At 32.7% G+C, this 7665-nt stretch overlaps 1 long non-coding RNA gene across 1 annotated transcript; it reads left to right on the top strand.

Annotated features, from left to right (window-relative positions):
- Positions 1–1050: 1050 nt before the first annotated feature.
- LOC148209627 (uncharacterized) lies at positions 1051–5700 on the top strand. Its single transcript, XR_015792666.1, has 2 exons — positions 1051–1740; positions 3063–5700. It is a non-coding gene; the product is annotated as an uncharacterized LOC148209627 (long non-coding RNA).
- The last annotated feature ends 1965 nt before the right edge of the window (positions 5701–7665 follow it).

Raw genomic sequence — 7665 nt, 5'->3', positions numbered from 1 at the left:
GTAGGGGAGGTGTTAGCACCCTACAACCCCCTTTTGAAAACGATTACCACATTTTATCTTAAATTATCCCATTATTTTTATTTGTCGAAAGGAAAATAAAATTGTTGTGTTTTATTCTAAATGTCCAACATTCTATTAAATTGTTGTGTTTTATTCTAAATGTCTAACATTCTATTAATTCATACTTTGTTATAAAATATGATTTAATAGGTGTGAGTGGTACAAAGCCCATTACAAAATTTTATCAATATTGTAAGGTTCCAATCTCCGTCATTATAGGTTTTGAATAATTATTAATTTTAAAAAATATTTATTGGAGTCGGTGGCCCTTTGGCCTTTATGCTCTTATTCGTGGGGGTATACGCATTATCCACATTCTTGTACATACGCAAGGAGTCATTGCTTAATGAAAGTTGCGTCCGATGTGGCTTGAACCCAATACCTCAATGTTATTTCTTTAGGTCCCAAGCCACCCAAACTATCCCTTGGGGACAAAATAAACATAAAATAGTCCTAACCAACTTTTAATTTCACAACAAATAGTCTAGAATATTGTGAAAAAAATAGTCCCAAAACAGGTCGAATAAAAACTCCAAACGTCAGCACAATGAATAGTAAAAACCATAATATTTAGTTAAATCTTTCTTTAATATAATATTTAGGCAACCCATGTGCACGCATTAAGGTTATTAAAAAAATTAATTGAATATACCTTAATGCCTAAATCCTCACCATTGTTGAATACACAAGTTTTTAATAGTACAACAATACGTGGGGGTAGAAATTTGAACTCATGATATTTTAATTAGGAATATATACATAACCAGTTAAGATATATATGTTTCAATCATTTTTAATGTGTACTTTACATTTCTTATGAAATTGAGGAGCAAAACGAGGCACCACGAGTACACGAACAACGGGAGAATATGAGATTGGATGAAATACAAAAATAAAAATATAAAACTAAAATATAAATTTAGAAATACAAATTTTTCTTATAATTTCAACATAGATTTTTCCACCAAATTTTATTTTATCTCGTGAACCATGAATTGTCACTATTTATGGCAATTTGTACAACCATGAGGTGTTACGATTTGACACTAATAATAGGTAGAAAAGAGACACACGAGACATTAGTAATCAAGCACTTCGGTATGGGTTAATTTGACACTTAGGGACACTAAGCAAATGGAAAATTTTCGCTTGAGGTTAGGGATATTAAAACTAGGGGTGTAAGGATCCGAACCGAACCGACAAACCGAACCGAACCGATGGGATTCGGTTCGCTTCGGTTATGACATAAGTCGGTTCGGTTCGGGTCGGTTCCTTCACAACCGAATTAAAAGTTGCCCTATTTTTTTGCGCCGCTTCTCGTCCTCTCTCTCGACAAACCTCTTCTTCCCCTCTTTCTCTCTCACAAGTCCACCATTGTCCTCTCTCTCCCAACAATTCTACCGGCGGCGACCAACTGTACGACAATTTCAATGGCAGTTACCGACGACTCCAACGGCGGCAGGTTGTACACAGCGGCGAAACCCGGACTGAAGAATAAATCCAATTTCACTCTCTCTCAAATGTCACAAGGAGAAGAAAAATGTCAATTTCTTCCTTCTCACAGAATTCCCAAGAAGAAGAAATCTATATGATGAAATCTTATGCGGTGGAAGAAGTAGAAGAAAAGGTGCAGTGGAAGAAGAATATCCGACTTTTAATTTCTCCCTCTCTTAAACCAAGGCAAGTTCCCAATTTCCAGAATTTTTTTCCCAACTTCAAGATGAGAGATTTTTTGAGTACCCAAAATCCCAAATCTGTAAGAAAGAAATCAAATTATTATTTGAGTACTCCAAATATTAGATCTGGATTTCAGATCTGTTTGAGAAAAAATCAATTTCCAAATTGTTTGAGTGCTCCAAATTCGAGATCTGCGAGGGAGAAGCCTAAATCCGAAGAAGAAGAAGAAGGGGAAAAAAAAAGTTCGACCCGACCCGACCCGACCTGAAACCGACTCGACTTGAGTTCGGGTCAGTTCGGTTTTCTCCAGAAACCGACCCGATCCGACATATTTACACCCCTAATTAAAACAACTTTCTTATTGACACTTAAGATTGGGCATCTATATTTTGTGATGTTTACAATGCTCCCCCTTAGATGCTCGTTGTATATATGAAATATACTTGGTTAAAACGGTTGGTTTTTTGGTTCTTAATCGCAAATTAATTAATTTTAATTAATGTTTTGATGATAACAAACTTAATTTTGTTTATTGATACTTTTGTTGTTTTGAACTGTTCACAGCATAGAGCTCGATACAATGATTCCACATCTTTTGAATCACATCTTTTGAATCACTAAAATTGGAGCACAAACGAAGAAGTTACACTGGAATGAAGTTGAAAGGAAAAATATGTGGTAGACGATGTGGTGGTTGTAGACTAATGAAATGCTGACATGTGGCATGGTATTAAAAAAGGATAAAGAAAAATAAAAGATAGAAGAAGAAGAAAAAAGAAAGAAATGAGAAAAAAAATCACCTAACCGTAACTTGAAGAGGGATAAAAGAAGAATAAAAAAAATTAAATTAAAAAAAAGGTCAAATCATTTAACAAGGGGTGATAACTTAAAAAAAAAATGTTTTTGAAGTTACTAACCGTTGGAATGATATATTTTTATTTTTTATATTTTGTCTGCTCTATTTAAACCTCTCGTTCTCTCAAATTTTAACAATAACTCTTTCCCAACTTTTCTCTCCAATCTCTTCATGTTTTCCTCTCTAAAATTTCAATGTTCTTATCATTTTTAGTGAGACAAATTTTTAATTTGACAGATCCTTGAGTTTCCAATTTTATTTCTCTTGGCTAAATTGAGAGCTTTTATTTGTAAGAATTTTTCTTATAAATTTGTCAAAAAATTTGTATACGCACTCCTTGAGAGAGTTTGTAAGCTTGTGCATTCAAAATTCCAAATTTTTGTAAAGGTTGCTCTTGAGCCCGAAAAAGAGCATTTATAACGGTTTGATCATGAACCATGGAAAGGTTCGGGTTTGTTCTTGCTCTCAGAAAAAGACATTGTACCGGTTGGACTCTAAGTCATGGAAAGAGTCAAGTTCTTCAATTGAACAGCCAAGAGGAGCTTGGGGAGTGGAGTAGGCCGGTGTTGCCAAACCACCATAACATTCCGGTGTCATTTTCTCTAACTCTCTCTTATTTAATTTTTGCAATTAATTTTTTTTATTATAAATTGCATGAAATTAATTGTTAAAATTTGTTATAAATGTTTATGGTCAATATTTATATTTGAATTATTCGAGTGGTGAAATTCTTTAGGGTGTTTGTATTTTTAATTTGTTATTTAATTTTGTGTTAAAATCATTTGTTCATAAAAACTTTACTTATTTGTTTAAATTGGACTCACCGTGTTAAAAGTTTATAAAGTTTAATTAAACCCTATTCACCCCCTCTAGGGTTATCATATCGATCTAACAAAAACCTCAATAAGAAAAGATCCAATGGAAAAAAAAAATCCTAGTGAAATAAAAAAGTACATATTTCATATATATAATGTAATAAACCAAAAAATACAATATCTTTTTCTCCCCCTCATGGGAACATCACTTGAGATCTCTAAGTCGCCATATTCGAATGTCGCGTACCAATCTTCAAAAAGTCGTTGTAAGTAATGTCTTTACAAATAAACCTGTCAGGTTATCCTTCAAACAAATTTGTTGAATAGTCATGTTGTCATTTTCTTCAAGATCATGAGTGTGGAATAGCTTAGGTGAGATATGTTTTGTTTTATCCTCTTTAATATATCATCTTTTAATTTAGATTATGCATGTTGTGTTATCTTCGTATATTATTGTTGGAACATTATTAGGAGACAAGCCACATGTTCCATGAATGTGTTGAGTCATTGATCTTAGTTATACACATTCTCGACCAGCTTCATGAATTGCAAGAATTTCAGTATGCTTTTAGGAGGTAGTTGTTATGGTGTTTCACTAATTATCATGATACAGTAGTTCTTACACATGTGAAAAAAATATCTTATTTAAAATCTATCTTTGTGTGGATCAGATAAATATCCAACATCTGCATAACCAACTAGATCAAAATTTGATTTGTTTGAATAAAACAAGCCCATATCAATCGTTCCTCGAAGATAACGGAATATACGCTTAGCTCCATTTCAATGTCTTTTTGTTGGAGAAGAACTATATTTAACTAATAAATTAACTGAAAATGTTATATCTAGTCTTGTATTATTAGCAAGATACATAAATGCATCAATTGCACTAAGACACGGTAATTCAGGACCAATAAGTTCTTCATTATTTTCTCGACGTCGAAATATCTGTTTTTTCACATCATGTGAATGAATTCCCATTGGAATGTTTAATGGATGTTCTTTGTTAATATAATTTTTTTCCCTTGATGCACAAATATCTCATTTGTTAAATGTTCAATCTGCAAGCCAATACAAAATTTCTTTCTTTTTTTTTGAGATCCTTCATTTCAAATTCTTTCTTAAGATACTTTGTTGCATTTGAAAGCTCTTCAGGAGTAACAATTCTGTTCAAGTCATCAACATACACAATTATAATAGCAAATCCTGACTATGATTTATTTATTAAAACACATGGACAAATTGGATTATTTTGATATCTTTATTTATCCACTTAGGCGATTGTACCACATTCGTCCTGATTGTTTTAGTCCATATAATGATCTTTGTAACTTTATTGAATACAATTCCCGTTAACTTGAATTATAAGTTTCAGGTATCTTAAATCCTTTAAGAATTTCCATATAAATATCATTATCAAGAGATCCTTATAAATATGCAGTAACTACATCCATAAGATGCGTGTCCAAACTTTCATATATAATCATATCAATTAAATATCTCAGTGTAATTGCATCCACCATTGGAGAATATGTCTCCTCATAATTAATACCAAGTCTTTATGAAAACCCCTGTGCAACCATTATTGCCTTATATATTATGACTTCATTGTTTTTCATTTATTTTTATTACAAATACTTATTTGTATCTCACAGGCTTAACACCTTCTGCTGTTCGGACTATTGGTCCAAAAACTTTACGTTTTGAAAATGAGTTTAATTCTACCTGGATTGCTTATTTCCACTTAAGCTAATCATTTTTTTGTTAACATTTTTTGATAGATATTGGTTCACAATTCTCACTTTCAGATATAATATCAAGAGCTATATTATATGCAAAAATGTTGTCAATTATTACATTGATTCAGCTCCATCTTTTCCCTATCATGACGTAATTTATTGAGATCTCATTATTCTCTTCAGGTACTTGACATTCCTCAATATTTTATGAGTAGTCATGTTTAGCTTTTTTTCTTAAATATCCATATTATCAATTGAGTGATTTTGATTATTGACTAATTTTTTCGAGGATTTTCTTATCTTTGGAACCCATTGGTCTACCATGCTTCTGGTGTGTCTCAAACTCATTAATGACAACTTGCTGAACTGGGATATCAATTTTCGATGGAGCATTTGAAGCTGGAGTATATGACTTAGTCACTTTCTTAGTATCTATAAACGCATATGGTAATTGATTTGCTATATTTTGAAAATGAATTATCTTCTGAATTTCAAGTTCACTTAGACTTGTACTGGGATCCAAATGAGACAATAACTTAATTTATTTTTCCAACTTCTTAATTCCTCCCCCTAATGTTGGAAAATTTGTCTCGTTAAAATGACAATCAACAAATCGTGCAGTACATACATCAACTGTTAGGGCCTCAATGTATTTAATGATTGATGGGGAATAAAAACCAACATATATTACCAACTGCCTTTGGGGGCCCATCTTGGTACGTTGTGGTGGATCAATGGGAACATATACTGCATATCCAAAAATCCAAAGATGGGAAATATTCGACTCTTGGCCATAAGCTAATTGTAATGAATATTACTTATGATAGGCTATTGGCTTAATGCGAGCAAGTGATGATGTATGCAAAATAACATGTCCTTATATAGGTATAGGAAGATTAGCTCTTATAAGTAGTTGTCTAGCAATTAACTGCAGTCATTTTATAAATGATTCAGTAAACCATTTTGTGTATGAACGTGACCTAGAGGATGTTCAACACTTATCTCAATTGTCATACAATAATTATTAAATGATTGAGATATAAATTCACCATCATTATCAAGACGAATGCTCTTAATTGTAGAATCCAGAAATTGTGTTTGTAGCTTAATTATCTGAGCAAGTAATCTTGCAAACGCAATGTCTCTACTTGATAATAAGCACACATGTGACCATCTACTCAATGCATCTATTAACACCATAAAAAAGTCTACTTGGTGAATTAATAGGTCCACATATATTACCATGAATTCGTTCTAAATATGAGGTGATTATGTCTCCACTTTAGTTTGTGATTGTCTAATGATTAATTTGTCTTGAGAGCGAGCATCACCTGACAATTCATTAGATTGAAGAATCTTATGGTTTTTCAATGGGTCTCCATGTGAATTCTCCATAATTCTTTTCATCATTATAGACCATGGATGAAACAATCGGTTATGTAAAATAGTAAATGTATTTGGATTAATGAACTTCAGGTTCATTGTTGCATATATTTCAATTACTCATATATGAGTATGATATAATCCATAATATAAGGCATACAGCTTTTTCCAGTATAGGTTTGCCATGTGAGACAATAAATATAATATAGAGATATTCTATATTATTCTTGTTAAAGATCCCACGTTGAAAAGAAAAGGGACCTAACAATGGTTTATGATATTAATCATGGGCTACTTCTTTCATTGCCAATTGGTTTTGAGATGGAACCTCATGAATATTAATATGATATTAGAGCCCAAAACGTTCGAACGAGCATCCGATCCAAAACAAAATGGGATCCAGCCAAGATCGATGATCCAAAAGAGCCACGATCTTGAGGGGGCATGTTAAGGATCCCACATTGAAAAGAAAAGGGACCTAACAATGGTTTACAATAGTCATTGGCTACTCATCTCATTGCCAATTGGTTTTGGCTCAAAATCATTCCTTTACCTTTTTTGCCAATTGATTATAATTTTATGATTTAGTTTCCTTTTCAATTCCTTCGTGTACATTCTATATTAGAGAACTAGGCTGTATGGTTTAAGGTAAAGAATGAGAATACAATTTTGATCTCTAGCTAAAATTCTTTTTATGCTATCAGAGCACACACGAAGGAATTTTGGTTTAGTTTCTTCAATTGGTTCTCATGGCCAAAACAGAAAACTCTCTTACGATCCAATCCTTCCATCAATGTACGAGCTTGATAGCTCAACTATTCAAATTATCTCCTTTGGAAATCACAAGTTCTTCCCTTAGTAAGAAGCCTAGGGATTGAATACCATTTGAAAAATTCAGATCCACCAGAGGCTGAAGTTGAAGACAAAGATGGCAGCCTCACGTCAAATCCTCTTTATAGCACCTGGCTCAATAATGGTGGACTTCTAACTTCTTGGTTATCAGGCATCATTTCATAAGATGTGCTGACCATGATATAAGGAATTGATAGTGCTCATCATGTGTGGATCTCTCTTGAAGAATAGCTTCTTACTGTGACAAAAGAAAATGAAATTCATCTCAATGAAGCACTCTTGA

This window comes from Momordica charantia (genome assembly GCF_013281855.1).
Source record: "Momordica charantia cultivar OHB3-1 chromosome 8 unlocalized genomic scaffold, Mcharantia_2.0 BLBB01000008.1, whole genome shotgun sequence".
NCBI classification, from domain to species: domain Eukaryota; kingdom Viridiplantae; phylum Streptophyta; class Magnoliopsida; order Cucurbitales; family Cucurbitaceae; genus Momordica; species Momordica charantia.
Note: the sequence above shows the minus strand (reverse complement) of the source record. Positions and strands in the feature narration are given on the sequence as shown.